Consider the following 16,002-nt stretch of genomic DNA (forward strand, 5'->3'; position numbering starts at 1 on the left):
GCGGCAGTCTTAACGTCAGTGTTTACCAAATCAGTATGGATTAAAGAGAAGGCCCTCGTCCTGGCACAGGAGCAAGTCTGCACAAAGGGACAGAGCAGCACAGCATTCCTAAAGTTCCCTGACCTAGACTTTTACACACACATACACACACTCTCGCGCACGCGCTCCAACATTACCAAGCCCATGACTTTATGTGCAATCAGCTTGTATATTGCTTGGGTGCATTCTTAAATCCGCAGCAGCAAATTTGGGCTTCAAATCGACAGAGGGATTAATCAACGGGATGTTAAAATAGGTGACATCATACTGATTCAGGTTCAGCTGGAAAGTTTTGTCAGGGACTGTAGACACAGCTGCTATCACCTGTTTCTTTTCACCTTTTTTACCCTGTGGTCGTGTTATTTTTATGAGGCTTTCTTCTTTTTGAAACTCACTCCGCTTAGAGCAGGACAGATCTGCAGTGACTGCATTAAATCTTGTTTGTCAAGCTTATGTCCAGTAAGTTACCATTTAACCCCTCACTGTGAACTTATCACCTGTGTTAAACACTTGGGTTGTACTGGTATTAGGTGGATGGGCTGGGCTGGAAGTCGGCTTCAGGGTGGAAAGTTAAGGCCTGCTCACACCTTTATTTCTAACAGTAAAAACTTGCTGCCAGATAAATGTTTTGATTCAGCAGGAATCACAAGCAAGGTATGGATTGATTTGAGACGAACAAGTCATTTAAAAGAGAGCATTTCTGAAAAGGTGCATTTTAAAAAGAGATTTAAAAGAAGAAACCGATTGCTTGAGGCTGTCGCCTCTGGATTTTAGCCTTGACGTAGGAATTACTAATGGACCACTGCATGAGGATCTCGGCCTGCATTCAGGCTCGGAAGGGGTTAGTCATTCTGTGATGTAATCAGTGGCTAACCTGAAAAATGCTTTAAATAGTAATCATTAAAATTTTAAATTAATTATAAAATGTAAAGATGCTAAGGTAGGCATTATGTGGACTCTTCTATTGGGTTGTGGAAGTAGTTTTGAACTAGGCTTTTGACCTAGTACAAATACATCATTTTGAATAAACTATGTGAATTTACTGTCCCGTTAGCAAAAAAGTTAACTAGTCTCACTTGCCAGGGGGGCTTTTTTCTCCTTAGTAGTTCTTTGTTGAATTAAATGGTGTACAGAGTCTCAGTTTTCCTGAGAGCAAAATGCCAGGGACCAGTAAACGACCCAGTACAGAGACTTGCTAGTATGTTAGTGTATAGCATGCCATGTTGGCCGCAAAACACACGAAAGACCGCATCTAGTGTTTGATTTGTCAGTTCTGTGCGACTGTAGAAACATGGTGGTTTAACATACTCCGTGGAGGAGTTCCCTCTGTAGATATTCTTATTTTCAGGTGATCATACATCAATGAAAGCATATTTCTAAATATTATATTCCATTTTTGGCAATAAAGTTCCCTAAATCTTACACACTGGACTTTTAAGGAGGACATGAAGATAATTTGACTGTGTCACTTTCTAGTGTGAGCAGGCATTTAAGGAGCAGCAACAAAAGAAAAACAAGCTGAACTTAAAAGAGCCATTGTTAAAATTCAAAGCACTTTGCCTATAGAAAAGGGATACATGAGCCTCAGACTTTTCTAAAGACAGAAACATTTTTAACAACAAAAAAGCAACAAAGGGCATGAACAGATGGAACATACCGTAATTTCTGAAGTATTAGATTAGTGTCTTCATTTTCAGTGGTTGTGGATGTCTCGCACAGATTCAGACAAATGTGAATACCATGTTTGTTCTTCTCTCACATTCTAAATGAAGTCAAATTCTGTTGTTTTTAAGTATTTACCCAAAAAGCAGTGTTTTTGTTTTACCTCAGCAGAATGTATCGGGTCTGTCAGTTGACTTTTTGAGAGTGACAGGAGATGACAGCAGGCTACGATTACCTCCTTCTTCCAAACATGGTCTCGATTGCAGACATGTCAGCCTGTGGCATTTGGGGGATTTGATGATACAGTTACACATGTTCACATGTGTCTGAGGGAATTAAGACATATGTGACACTGCTGTCTTTCTTGGGCCACTGTCATACTTGGCCTCTTAAAAATTATGACCCTGTCTGTCCACAGCTTGCTGCATTTCACACTTTGGATTATTTCATTACTCGCTTTGCATTTCACACTGATACATCCTAATATATCAACCTCTGTCTCCTCCACTGTCTCCCCCCTCAAGTAACTCAGTTTTGGTGTAGCTTGTTTTAGTCCCTCTTTTTTAATGACCATGACGAATTGGATATGTTCTGTTGGCAACTGTCTTGTTCCTCTCATACACTAGGCCATTGTGAATAAGAAACGAAAAAAAAAAGAAAAGTAGGCCCTCCGGATTTTTAACTTGAGTGTCTGTAAATATGTTTCATGTGACTCTCCATCTACCAACTATGTACTGGTACAAACCTCATGTTGTATGTGATTACCAGTGTTTGCATGTCTAAAGGTTTGCCAATATACTCTGGAAAACCAATTTTTTTCATTAAATGAACAATTCTCTAATCACATTCCTGTTTCACGAAATCCTTAAGTGAAAGAAATGTCAGACTCTGGTGTCCAGTGCATTCAAATCTGTACTCATTAAAGAGGGAAACTTGTGCACTGCGCAGTTAAGTTACAAAATGGAGCAGTTGACACAGAGAAAGTAATTTGTTAGCACAATGCTACATCCAAAGCACACTGGCCCCTGTAAAGCTGCCAGTATAGCTCATCAGAACTGCTATTTTAAGGTGAAATAGCTTCAGAACAAGTGTGGCAGGAGACATCATTTGAAATGAAAAATGGAGCAATAATTTATTAATTTTAATCACACTCCTTTTTAGACCTTGTACTGTGTATATTGGTGGATGTGGTCTTTGAGAGTTACACCCTCCTGTTTTTATCTATGCATGTTTAAATCTGTGACTTCAGGGTTGAATGAGTGTAAAATAGCCAAATTAAAAAGTCACTCCTAGATATAATATATATGAGGTATATATAGTAGTACATAACCTTTGAAGATGATGTGATTGGCAAAATCACTGAATAATTGGACCATACAAAATATGTGCAAAGAAAATCAAATTTAATTGCACATTTTACAGACTTTATCTCCATGTATCAGTGGTCACGGATAAACCTGTGTCATACCGGACTGGCCAACATCCAGTAGACCCATTTAATAAATTTAAGGTCAGTACTTGTCTGATATTGGTTTAACCTGAAATGTGGATACATGCACTAGAGTGCTGACATGAAGCAAGAGGTACAGATCATAAACGAGGGAGGAAGTATCATAATCTCTCATTACATCATTCATGGAGGTTATTGCAAAGACATAAACCACTGCTGCAGGAAATGACTTAACAACTGTCATAAAAGTCAGTTAAATACTACATACACACACACACACACACACAAACACACACACAGTCCTCCGTTTCCAATCAATATATGTTGAAATGTTTTTTTTTTCTTGTTGCAGCAGAGGGTATTCTCTGTTGAAAACTGAAGAATTCAAGCTTTGTTGTTGAGGTGTGCTGTTTGTGCCAGCTTATATACTGTAGGCTGCAGTTATTCATAAGCACAAAATACACACACCTGCACACAACATTCACAGCTATCATGATTCAATGAAAGCTTCTTCTTCACAGATCGACTGGTATTTAAATGGCTGATTTTGAAGAATGGCTTGTTCATGGTACATTTTGCTACACATTCCAGCCTGCGCCAGATGGGTCCTCTTTGAAGATAAAAGACCTGTAAATCTGTGGACAATGGCACAATGGATCAAACGCAATATGTGCGGTCAAGAATATCAGGAGCTGGTATGGGTAATCCTTTTATCCACATCTCAAGGAACTCCTCAAATAATTGTCCACCGACTACTATTTTTTAAACTCGAAATGCCCGTAATTCTTCTCCCCTCCTGTGCTGACCCACTCAGTGCTCTCTTGAGGTTATGTTTTTGGTGATGTGCCTTACTTGGAGAGTTATCTAAAGCCATTTTATCAACTAAAACAGACTTGGTGGACCTCCCTCTCAGTTGTGTCCCAATTATCCCAGTGAATCTTACAGCAGGTATCCAAATGTCAAGCGTCTTCCATGTTACTTCTCCCACAACTCTGCCGGCGGAGTGGATTCAGTAATTAGTACCTGTGGGATGTGTCAGTGTGATCAGAGGGCGAGGGCTAAGCATGGCTCCATGCTCAAGCGGTCCTTCATAACAGCTTTGTGGTTGCATTGTTCAGACAGGGATTTTTGCTCGATAGAGCCCCTGAATCAGACGTTACAGCAGTGTCAGCAGTGTGCAAGAACGGAGGCCGGGGCAGGTGGTGTATTGAGGTGGGTCTTAGTGTTCTCACAGCATTGAAAGTTGCATTCCCACAATTGCCAACTCAGAAAAAGTATGAGTTTTTCCAAGTTCGAAAGTAATTCTCCAGCAGGGGAGGCACTGTGATGTGAATGATGTGAAGACAGTGGCTATCTAGCTGATGCTCTTTGAGAAACATAGACTTCTTATCTTTGTTGTTTTTTTTCACGTATATCCTGGCGGGACGTTCTGGGATTAATCTTGTCATCCACCCTTGCTAGCTTGGCACTAATATTGTGGCACAAGTTGAACCTCTGGTAAACTAAACATACATGTAACCCAGCAATACATCAAACACCCTCGTGGAGTTTTTAGAACTGTGTTCTCACAATTCAAGTCAGTTATTTGCATAGATCACATGAGAGACAAGGAAGCTCAGCAACCTGCTCCCTGGTGACTGGTGAGGTTTGGATTCATCTTTAAGCAGTGTTACTGTGTGGTTAAAACAATTAGTGTACTCATTAAAAGTATTTATGTATCTTGATATTTTGACCAAACACTTAAATTCGCTTTAATTCTTCTCTGTTTCAAGCTCTCGTAAATAAGAGAATAGGTAATAAACTAACACGAGGAAGCTGTGGGAAATCGACTGATGGGGCCGCTCAGCTCAGTGTCTCCGTTTGATATAAGAGCTATTCTATGCAAAAGCACTCCCCGCTCGTTTTTTCCCCTCTCCTCCCCCTTTGTCACTTAAAGAATGCTTGGCGCCTGTGGATTAATTAAAGTCTAAACATTAAATATTGATTGATGCATTATCAGTGGCTCACAGTCGCCTCCTCTCAGATTGATTTCCACTGTGATTTATTGTCATATTTGCAGAGTCATTTCACTTGATAACAAAGAGAAATTGCTTGCAACCTTGGTACCCCTCACCATTAGCCCCCCACACTGACACGTTCCCCGGTACTTAGCCCTCCTCCCGTCCTCCCCCCTCTTTTCTCTCCTGTTTTCTTCTGTCTCTTTTTATTCTTTTCCCTCTTTTTTACTGACTTTTCCTCCTTCATCTTCACTGTCATCTTAATGTCATTTAGGAGTAAGTGTGTGCTGCCATTTCAGAGTTGTTTGTAATGTAGTGCAGATGCACGTATGTGTTACCGCTCTGTCACAAGACGAAAAACATGTCGAAGAAATAAGAATTTTAAAATATTAAATCAGCTCTTGAGAAGACATGGAAAGTGCAATTCAAACATTTGTTGTTTATAGTTGAAAAGAAAATTGCTGTACATTTTTTCCCCATATTGTAAGATTTTTTTCAGATATATTATCAAGCTACCAATCAAGAAACAAAATACCCAAACATATGTAACTGTGTGAAATCAATCTCTTTTTTAAAATAAAAGATATGTCATTTTAAGGAAAACAAAAAGCAGGCACGGGAATTTTGTGTTACAGGTCTGCCCTCCAGTTGTCATGCCATTTTCATGTGCCAAACATAATTCACGATTTTTCTCCTCAGCCGTCAACTGTGAACTCTATTAATTTGTAGGGGGAAAGTCTGATTTATAGGCTTATGAGCCCATGTATCCACATCATCATTTGTTAGCCAGATATTTGCTGCCAGCTCCCTGAGTTGATGGCATCATCCTATTTCTCCGAAACCACACGCACACATTGTGGATAAAAACACACAGAGAGGCATACAACCATCCAGGATATATAAGTTCTACATATATTGATCTAAAACTTGTCCCAGTATCTCTCCTTTTCTGCTCAAACTCTTCTGGCTTTCCTCCTGTTTTTTAACAGCATCATGTCATTTTCTCTCAGATAGTCTTTAACTCTTTACCTTACTGTTACCATCTAATTAAGCGCTCTCTCTGGTATAATTTAGATGCTATTCCTATCTTAGCATTAGGGGCACATATTACTGTGCTCCCTTAGTTGAGGGATTCTTTGCCATCCCACTTATTTAGACTATGTCAAAACAGAAAAATGCTTTGTTTACCAACACTTAATATTTTTAGAACTTCTACTCAAATCAACTCATTATTTCAGGGGCTCAGGACAAATTGAGTTTTCCAATTGGATTTGTTGACATTGAATTATGAGATATGTTCTAATTTGTGTTTGTCGTACCTGTGTATGTGTGTGTGTGCGTGCATGAGGGTACGTATGTGCGTCTTAATAACGAAGATCTTGTAGGTCTTAATTCTTAAGCCAGTATTCAGACCAGGGATCCATGTCATTCAGGTCTCACACGGTATTGTATTGCCTCCTAAATTGTATTATCACTCATGAGGAAATTGTGTGGGAAACAGCGTGTTCCCAAATCAGGAGCTGAATGGAGAACTGAACACATGTGATGCGAGCATGGTTCAAACAGTGTCCACAGTCCAACATTGTCTAAATAAACTCCACAACTATTCATTTGTCGCAGAGCACAGTATTTATCTGACGTTAATATAGAACAGTCAGTCAATGTTACTGTTGTTTGTCTTGTTTTTAGGGATCAATAATATTTGTTGTGCCTTTATTGACACATTTTTACCTTTTTAAAAGATACTTTTTAAATTTCCATTTGGCCTGTATAGGAATTACAGCTCAGCTGCTCATCGTCTATTCAGAACATTCTGCTTAATCAAGATAGCCCCTCTGCGTTTGACATCCCTAATCAGTACGCAGTGAGGGAAATTATTCAATTAACCCTAATTAACACTGTAATATTCTACAAACTGCATGAAGATTAGACTTGTGCTTTGACTGTTTCGAAGCATGTTCACACACACTCTACAAGCTCATCTATTGTCTGGGAGTGGTTAATTAAAGCTAAATTTGCTAATTGTTCATTTGTATTTTTCCTATTGGCCTGTCATGATAAATCACTGTGCGGTAATTCATCTCGCCCAATGTACTTCATCTCTGTCGTATAGGAGCTTGTGGCGCGGCTGAAGATGAAATGTTCATTGTTAGCATCATCTGTCACACTGTGGGAGGAGAGTGATGACACAGCTGTGATTTGCTTGAGCTTTACTGTTCCAAGTCTTTTACCCACACTGCCTGCTCCATATTAACCGGGTTCAGGTTAATAATCATAATTTTTTTTAGGTTATAACCACTCTCACTTACAGGTAGTGTAAGGAAAACGGGCCTTCAACAATGCAGGTCTATGTGTATGTACAATAGTGTAGTCAATCAGTGGTTGATGTACATACACATATTCTTCATTCTTCATCCACCATCATGTTCTAAATGTGTTCAAATGATTGGACTGTAAACTAGATGTTATTTAACACCATTAATTATCTAATATCTGGATATTGTTTGAATTCTCACTGTATAGGTTGCTTTGTTTAGTTTTGCATTCATTACCTGTAGCAAACTATTTCAACTATTTATCATTATGTTTATTATATTACTTTCTATGCCAGGTTTATCAACTGTTTGTCCTTTTAGCTAGATTTTCATTCATTACCAGTTGCTTTTATCTAACTGTTTGAGTGGTTTCAACTTCTCTGCTTACTCGTTCGCTAATTTTCACACATTCATTTGCAACATGTGACCACTGACTCTGGTTGTAATAAGCAAACAGGCTTGATTGCAAATATAAAAAAGGTCAACATCACACCAATTTGTAATCCTATTGGGCTGTACATTCCACCTTAAAACAAATACATTTTTGTATTTTTGTTGAGTGCCCCTGTTTCCAAATCAGTGATCTTGATCTATATCTTATTGTCATGATTGCTTTCAGTTGATTAACACAAACTGCTTTGCTAAAGAAATTCCTACATAATGTAACATCAGTACCATGATATTCTGGCACCTCACTGGATAAAATCCAACAGCTGTAGACCATCCTCTATGTTGCAAGAGTTTTCACCAAGGCCCCCTGTTAGATAAACAAATCCCAGCATCTTCTCTATGGTGAAGCAGCTCAATAGTCTCTCATCTCTTTCTTCTCTGCAGTCTCTCTCTGCTGCATGTATTGGCTTCGGCCTCTACCAATCGTCTTATTGATCCTAAATGAAACACTGAACTCATCAATACGGTCTTAATGCGAGTTTGTTGTTCAATCACTTGCCATTTAAATCACCCGGCTCAAGTCTCGCAAGCCATCCGTTTTCTGTCATACGCTGCACGTCTCAACAATTTGCTTTGTCATTTTGGGAGGAGTATGCAATTATCATAAATATCTCTCATCGCTCACTTTGTCAACCCCACAGTGCGGTGCGATCATGTCTGTGAGGATTCTTTTTTATCTCCTTTGTTACCTTTTATCCCGTGTTGAAAATAGGTGCTTTTCTCTTACCACCAATACTTACGATGGCCTATTCTTACATCCTAAATGAGGTTTCATGAATGTCACAAATGAAGTCAAAGTGCAACCCCATTGATTAGGCTGGTAATTAAGATGTAAATGTGGTTGTGGGCTGGTGAGCGATCACACCTGCGATAATAGCAGAGTGCTGTTAACATCACCAGGGGTCTGACTGCCATGCAGTGTGCTGCCTTATCAATGTTTGGAGTGATCTTCTGTTTAAGTATAGGCTCTACTCCTAATTCATGCTGTTTGCTAGTGCTGTGCTGCCACTGCAAGATACTGGGCTACAAGGTGATGACAATTTTCTCCAGTGGGTGCAAGTCAGTGAGAGGTGGCTCTTGTGTTAGCCACCTGGTTAAACAAAGGACCATTGGAAGATGTTACAGTCCAAATGAGAATTACTTTAACTGCCAAGTGCAATGAATGTAGAGGAATTTGTCATGGTGACACATGCACAACTCACTGTGGCAGAACATAGTGACAAACAAAGCCACCAGGGCCTTCAGCACATTATAAGGGGACAATGCTTAAGAACTTATTGAGGATATGTGAAGATTATGTGAAGTGATTTCAAAGAGATATTGACATTGCAAGTAACTCAATATAACCACAACCTATTAAATGAAGTTCCACAGACAACTCTGCTTTTGCAGCTTTCTTGAGAAATGCAAACATTCACCGATACACTCATATACTTCATCCCTTTTTGCGTGCAGAGCAGATGTGAGTGTGATGTGGATTTAGGTAAACCGGTCATGTGCAGCCGCTGGCAGTCCTTAAGGGTTTGGGCGCTCACACGTTGGTGTTAACAGTTTAGCTTCAGTGCCAGGTAGAGAATGAATGACACGGGGCAGTGTGGCACATCCTTGGAGATGTTTGTCAGGAGATGTCCCTCCCTTCTGCATGTTTACACTCACAGGGGCCACACTTGGCTGTTAGCGGGGGAGAAAACTGGGAAAACAGCCGTCTTGTGAGAGCCAAGACTCTTACTGTGAATATTAAAGAGAGACAGAGACGGAGAGAGGGGGAGAGAGAGAGAAAACCAGCTATCTGGACAAAACAAAGCTGGGTTTGGAGAGCCCGGAGCACATAATAAGCACGGCTCTTTCACTGCACACCCAGGGCACTCTGGAAAAGTGGGGAGGCCGCTGAATGGGAAAGGAAGTAATAAAAAAAGCAAACTTCTTTGAAAAGAGTCTTGTGTGTGTGTGTGAGAGAGAGAGAGTGTGAGTCCATATGCATGCATGTGAGTGTTTGTCTGCAGCTGTCTGCCTGAGTGATGAGTATGTATATCCTACCTGTAGTAGAGTCTTTGGACACAAGATACAACCTGGCTTTTTGGAGAAGGACAGAAATATTAAATACTGTATCACCATCAAAGACGGTGGGTGGATCACAGGGGCTTTGTGAAAATGTAAGGAGATCTGTGGCGTGTCCCCTCGCCAGACATTTTGATGGGAGTTTAAAAAGCAGCAATTCGCCAGACAAGACGAGCCAAGAGGTAGGAGGCAAAGTAAAAGGGCAGTGGAGTTTGATGAGAGAGTCTGATTGCCATTCTGTCTGACATGCAGCCTAAATGAGCTGAGAGAGAGAGAGAGAGAGAGAGAGAGAGAGAGAGAGAGAGAGCGATTGACCATACACACATATACACAGGAGTGGCCGCTGAAGTGTCTGGCTTTAAAGTATCTTGCATAAATGCATGCATCATTTTGATGATAAATGTGGCGATAAAGGAGTTTGGTGAAAGGGTGAGAGGGAGCAAGAAATGAGGAGAAGTAGACAACAGGGGGTGAGTTGTGAAGAGAAAAAGAGGCAGGAGGGACACATGGAAAGAAAGAAGCAAATTGGGGAAGTGGTGGCCGTAACCCTCCCACCCCCCGAGGTAGTCTTTTCGCTAGTCATCAGAGAACTGACTTCACTGACGTCCTGTATCTGACTAGACTTCTACAAGTGGGGCAAATAAAGAATGACAAGCCCCACCTCACCCCCTCTGTTTCACCTAAAGGCAGGTCTCACCCCTCTTCCTTTCTCTCCACTGCAGACACGCTTTGCAACAATCCAGCTTTAACTAAATAACGTCACATTTCCTCGCTATTCTCTTTGTTGAAAGATCTGGCAATTTTTTTTTATTTTTTTTTTTTGGGCACTACAGATTTATTTATTTATTTATTTTTATCCTCCATGTTTTATCATGTGGTCACCGGGTAGCTAAATAACACACTTTACAAAAACAGACAGGCACACAGAGACTCCCTCTGACACGCACACACACACAAACATACATTTAGAGCTGTCTCTTGTGTGGCCACAGGGAGCTAAAGAACACATGCAAACACATGAAGAGGACCTCACATTGAGCCTGCAACGCTGTGCTTTCCAACAGATTGCTGATTTTTAACCGCCAAAACCTCAGCGCAGTCTAATGTGTGTTTGTGCTTGTTTTTAAAGAGCAATTAAGTATAGAAAGGCGTCATATTTAGTGCTGTTTTCTTTATTGGGAATATGGAGGAAGCAGAGGGCAAACCGAAATAGACATCTGATGGATTGCATGATAACGTCAAGGCAGTAAACAGCATTGTGAAAAGCACGCCCAAGTGCAAACACTCTATTCCAGATAATCAATCAATACATCCACAACTAAGGAATTATTTTCGATAGAAGGACAAATAAAAGGTAACTCTCTTTTTACCTTTTATTTGCCCTTCTATCGAAAATAATTCCTTAGTTGTGGATGTATTAGGATGTATTAGGGTAGATACAGGGTAAAGAAATGTTCTTTCTGTAGGAAGTTAAAACTTAATTTCACTTTGCTTTCTTGCAACTTGTTTTGCTGGTTAACAACTGACATGAAATGCATGGCACAACAGCACTCATAAAGTGACAATAGCTGAATCGATTTAAATGCAAAGCGACCACCTGAGGGAGCGATAACTTTCTGAATACCAGCAGCACCAGTAGCCTCTTCCAGGTGCCAGACAGTGAGTCTGGGAGTGTCACAGAGGCTCCACCCGGCCTCGACTCCCATTCCTTCCCTTTAGCTCTAGGCAGGTCAGGGACAAGCTGGAGATCAATAGCTTGCGTTTGCCCACAGCAGCCCCATTTCTCAGCCGGGACACTGATGCTAACTATCAATAGTAATAAGGGGCTGTCTGAGACACAGTTAACTGCTGGCCAACCAACACAGCTGTCTGGCGGCAGTTGATAAACATCTTGTGCCCAGAGTCACTGCGAATAAACCACTTGATATGTTTTAACTTTGTGGGTGTATTTACTGTAAGAACGTGTGTTTGTGCTTTGTTTTTTTACGTGGCTTGACTACTCACTCTGTGGTTACCTGTACGCTGCTTTGTTGTGTGGTTACACTCCTCACACAGCTTGCTTTGTGGCTGCAGACACCAATATCACATGTGTATATTCTGTATGTTCTGTGTTTACGAGCGTGTGAAGTAATGTAGGGATAATTCAATGTGTAATTTTTAGTTTTGCTTCCAGGTTCTTAAAAATACATAAACACTCAGCTTTCGGGGGGTGATGTCTGTAATTTCTTCAAGATGTTTGGAGTGTTTGGTTCCTCTGTAACCTTCGGTCTTAGTGATGTGTGTCAGTGTAATCCAGCCTCCATTCTGTGAAACATCTAACGAGCTAAGCATCTCTCTCCATCCAAATATCATTTGTCAATGTCATATGAAAGCAGAATGTGTTTTTCAAGAATACGAAGGAGCTAAAATAGGAGTCTTGGTGGTCGTCCAGTACCATGGTGTTTCTCGTTAATGCAACTCAAGCGAGCATGTTTAATCAGATACAATCAAGTGAATTTGTATCATAACAATTGGAGGCTTTAATGATTGCATCTCTGTGAATGTGAGTATCTATTCAGAAAAAAAAAAGGTGGGTGCAGGGTAATGAGAAACAGACATAGTCCGTCATAGTTGTTAATAAAACTTACCAAATAAAAATTGTGGAGATATTTACTCAGGACGACTCACACACTCTGTGTGTGTAAGCACGTATTCAGTTTATTTTGTATTTTACAATTTCAAATTTATGTAAAATGTGTTTTTGTAAATGATCATTGAGTTTCACATTTTAGAAATCTTAAGTTATGTGTACGTCATATATTTGTTTTTGTGTTTCACTCATGCAAAAAGCTAATTAATACCATTACTTTAAATGAATGGATGGATGCGAATTTCCTGTTTGGTAAAGAGCAAATTATATTACCTATCTGTATGTCTGTTAATATCATCTTCATCAATATTATTTATCATATCTACACTTTTTTTCTAAAAGCAAAAGTGTGTCAGTGTTTGCAAACTATACAGCAGGATGTGGATTTATGTGTTACTGCACACCGCCTGTGGTATCTGGTTTCCAGTTACACCAGTCAGGACAGGACACTGCTAGCCGCCTCGCCTCTGTCACTAATAACTGGGAGGACGAGACTCTTAGTCAGGGATCCTTTGGCACACATCTCTTAACACTTGTACACTTGTACCTGGGCAGCCACAGCTGATACACACACGCACACAGCGGAGGCAGGGTATGTGTGTGTGTGTTTGTGTGTGTGTGGATAACTGTACCAGTGGCACATGCAAACTCACACACACACCATGCAGACGTAGTGTTTGTGTGTGAGTGTGTGTGTGTGTGTGTGATAGGCCAGTGACCTCTAGCACCTCTGTGACACTCTTGAATGTTTGCTTGTTTTCCCTCAAACAAGGCGGGATTGAAAGGGGGTGTCTGTAACTGCAGCTGAGATAATGTAAAAACAAACACAGGCCATTGATATCGGGTGATGCTGCAGGAAGTTGTCAGGGGGCACGATGGGGGGAGACAGTCTGTGGGACAAGTGGCAGGGTTGCTGGAGGACAATAGAAAGGGTTTGATCTCTTAATTAATGGAGGCTATTCTCTCCTGCTGCAGGTACTGAATTTTAATGCAGGCGATTTTTCAAAGGGGTTTCTTTAGTGGCAAAACAGAGCTCTAAATGCTGCATTCTGATCATCTGGAAGACAAAGTAATTTCAGCTCATACCAGAAATATTGGCAGTTTATGTTAAAGTCCATACATTGCTTTATAAACTTGCATTCATTTGATGATTTATATGGCATCCTTATAAACATATATTGTAGATATGAAGATAAAAGATAAATGCTGTAGTTAATTTAACATTTTTTAAATGCAGTACGATTAGTTTCCATTTAAGCTGTTGGACAAGCTGCACAGAGCCATTAAGAGTCATACAGTGACAGTGTGTGTGTGACGTGATACAGGAAAATGTGGGCCTATTTCTTTATTTCTTTGAGCATGAGGCCAGCTTACAGCAATCCCTTTAATCAAGCTCCTAATCCTTTTGCAAGACGTCAGCATGCCATTAATAAGGCTGTGCACTTCTTGATATTTGTATTGGGAACAATGGAGGTCAAAGGCTCCAGCATTTACTGTTAATCAGAAATATGGCTCACCATAGCAGGAATACTTTTATCTGCCACAAACATAATTTTATATGTATTTAGTAAATGATATGTGATTAAATAAGCGCTGTCTGACATCATTTTACTGTATTTTATTTCAAATGTGAAGCCTCTCTTAATTCTAAAGCCAAAAGTTTGAATTAGTACTTTTTATCAAAGGGCCTTAAATATTATCTTTAACTGATGGCATGTAAATGTATCAAACAATTACAGTGTGTATTAATGATAGTACCAACAGTCTGGTGAATTAGTCCTTCAGTTGTGTTAACATACTGGAGTCCTGATGCACCCCTATAAACCCTAAACGCCCTTTAAGTTTTCCCGTTTCCTCGTCTTGCCACTCGGGCTTCCATTATCACACACACACACACACACACACACACACACACACACACACACACACACACACACAAGCAGACACACACGTGCAGCTGACCTAGATGAAGGCCTGATCCAGCTAGTTGTAATTCTTTAGGCATCTCGTCGGGCAGGGAGCAGGACCGTGAATAGAAACCCACCACGTGTTGAATGCGGTGTCACACAGAAAAGAGACTTTCTACTCCCGAACACAGAGTGAGGATCACTAACAAGTCGAGTTTGGGAGATTCCCCGCCGTAACTAACACATTATGCGGCCAAACGCGCGGCGTTTCTGAGCCATATGATCAATCATGAGATGTCAGTGATAATAGTGAATGATGGCACCCGGGCCGGACCTTCTGTGATGTGTTGCGCACAGCATTGATCGCGCAGGCGACTGCGCACTTTTTATGCGCCTAAGGCTTCTGTCATTTTCACCTGCAGAGAACAAAGTCCTCCTTTTATACAATAACAAATGACGAGATTGTATGTGTGGCTATTTAATTATAATTGGATGAATTAAAAGAAAAATAATTTATATGAAAATAAAAAATGTTATTATATTTAATGCTGGATTATTAGGATTATGTATACTTTAATTTCAATCATGAAGATCTGGGTGAGGACATTCCAATTACCTTTCACCTCCCTCTTTCAAAGCACAAAACAGTCCAGATTTTACATAAATCCTGTGCTGGATATCATAAATATTATTTTATAATCAATAAGTAATCCAACCAACTTCATCTGAAGGCTAAAAAAATTCTTTGAAGTCAAAGTTGAAAACTTTTTTTCAGGCACTGACATTGAGTTATGTCTGTTGGGTCCCCAAACTGTGTCCGTCTGTGTCATTCAGCTCATGATTGTTAACACTGTATCCTCACCGTCCCGAGTGAATCCCATTTAAAATGTCTCCCGCTCGGCTGGGCTGCAAATCACCCTGTTTACAATCTCACACCAACACTCACATCAATTAACTGGCCATTGATTTTCCCACCCGGGACATTACAATATTGCAGACCCCTTTTTCCTCTCCCAGCAATTTCAAGTTTGGTGCACGGGCTTTTTGTGGCGCGCGCGCGCACACACACACACACACACAGACACACACAGACACATTTCCCCTATTAATGATCATTTGCTGTTTGATTTTGTTAGTCACAATCTACATTTCGATGTGGATTTTAAGACATTTCAGACACCGATACCTCAAAAGCATGTGTAAAATATCAAATAATAAAATTCAAAAATGTATATATTTGGCGTAACGCACTGATAAAGCAGATCACTAGAGTATTTGATTTTCCCCCTGCTCTTTCCTTTTTTTCATGAATAAGTAAATAGTAAGGCAAGTCGAAACTAAAAGATAGCTGACACAAGAGAGGACCAGATCCATCTAGCCTGCAGCCGCTCTTTAAATATTCAGTGAAAAATAATGGCATCCGAGGCATCACCTATAGTAACATTATTATCTTCATTTCTCAAAATCAGCTCCACTGAAAGCTTCGTTTATCTTT

This window comes from Larimichthys crocea, chromosome VIII (genome assembly GCF_000972845.2).
Source record: "Larimichthys crocea isolate SSNF chromosome VIII, L_crocea_2.0, whole genome shotgun sequence".
Lineage (NCBI taxonomy): Eukaryota > Metazoa > Chordata > Actinopteri > Sciaenidae > Larimichthys > Larimichthys crocea.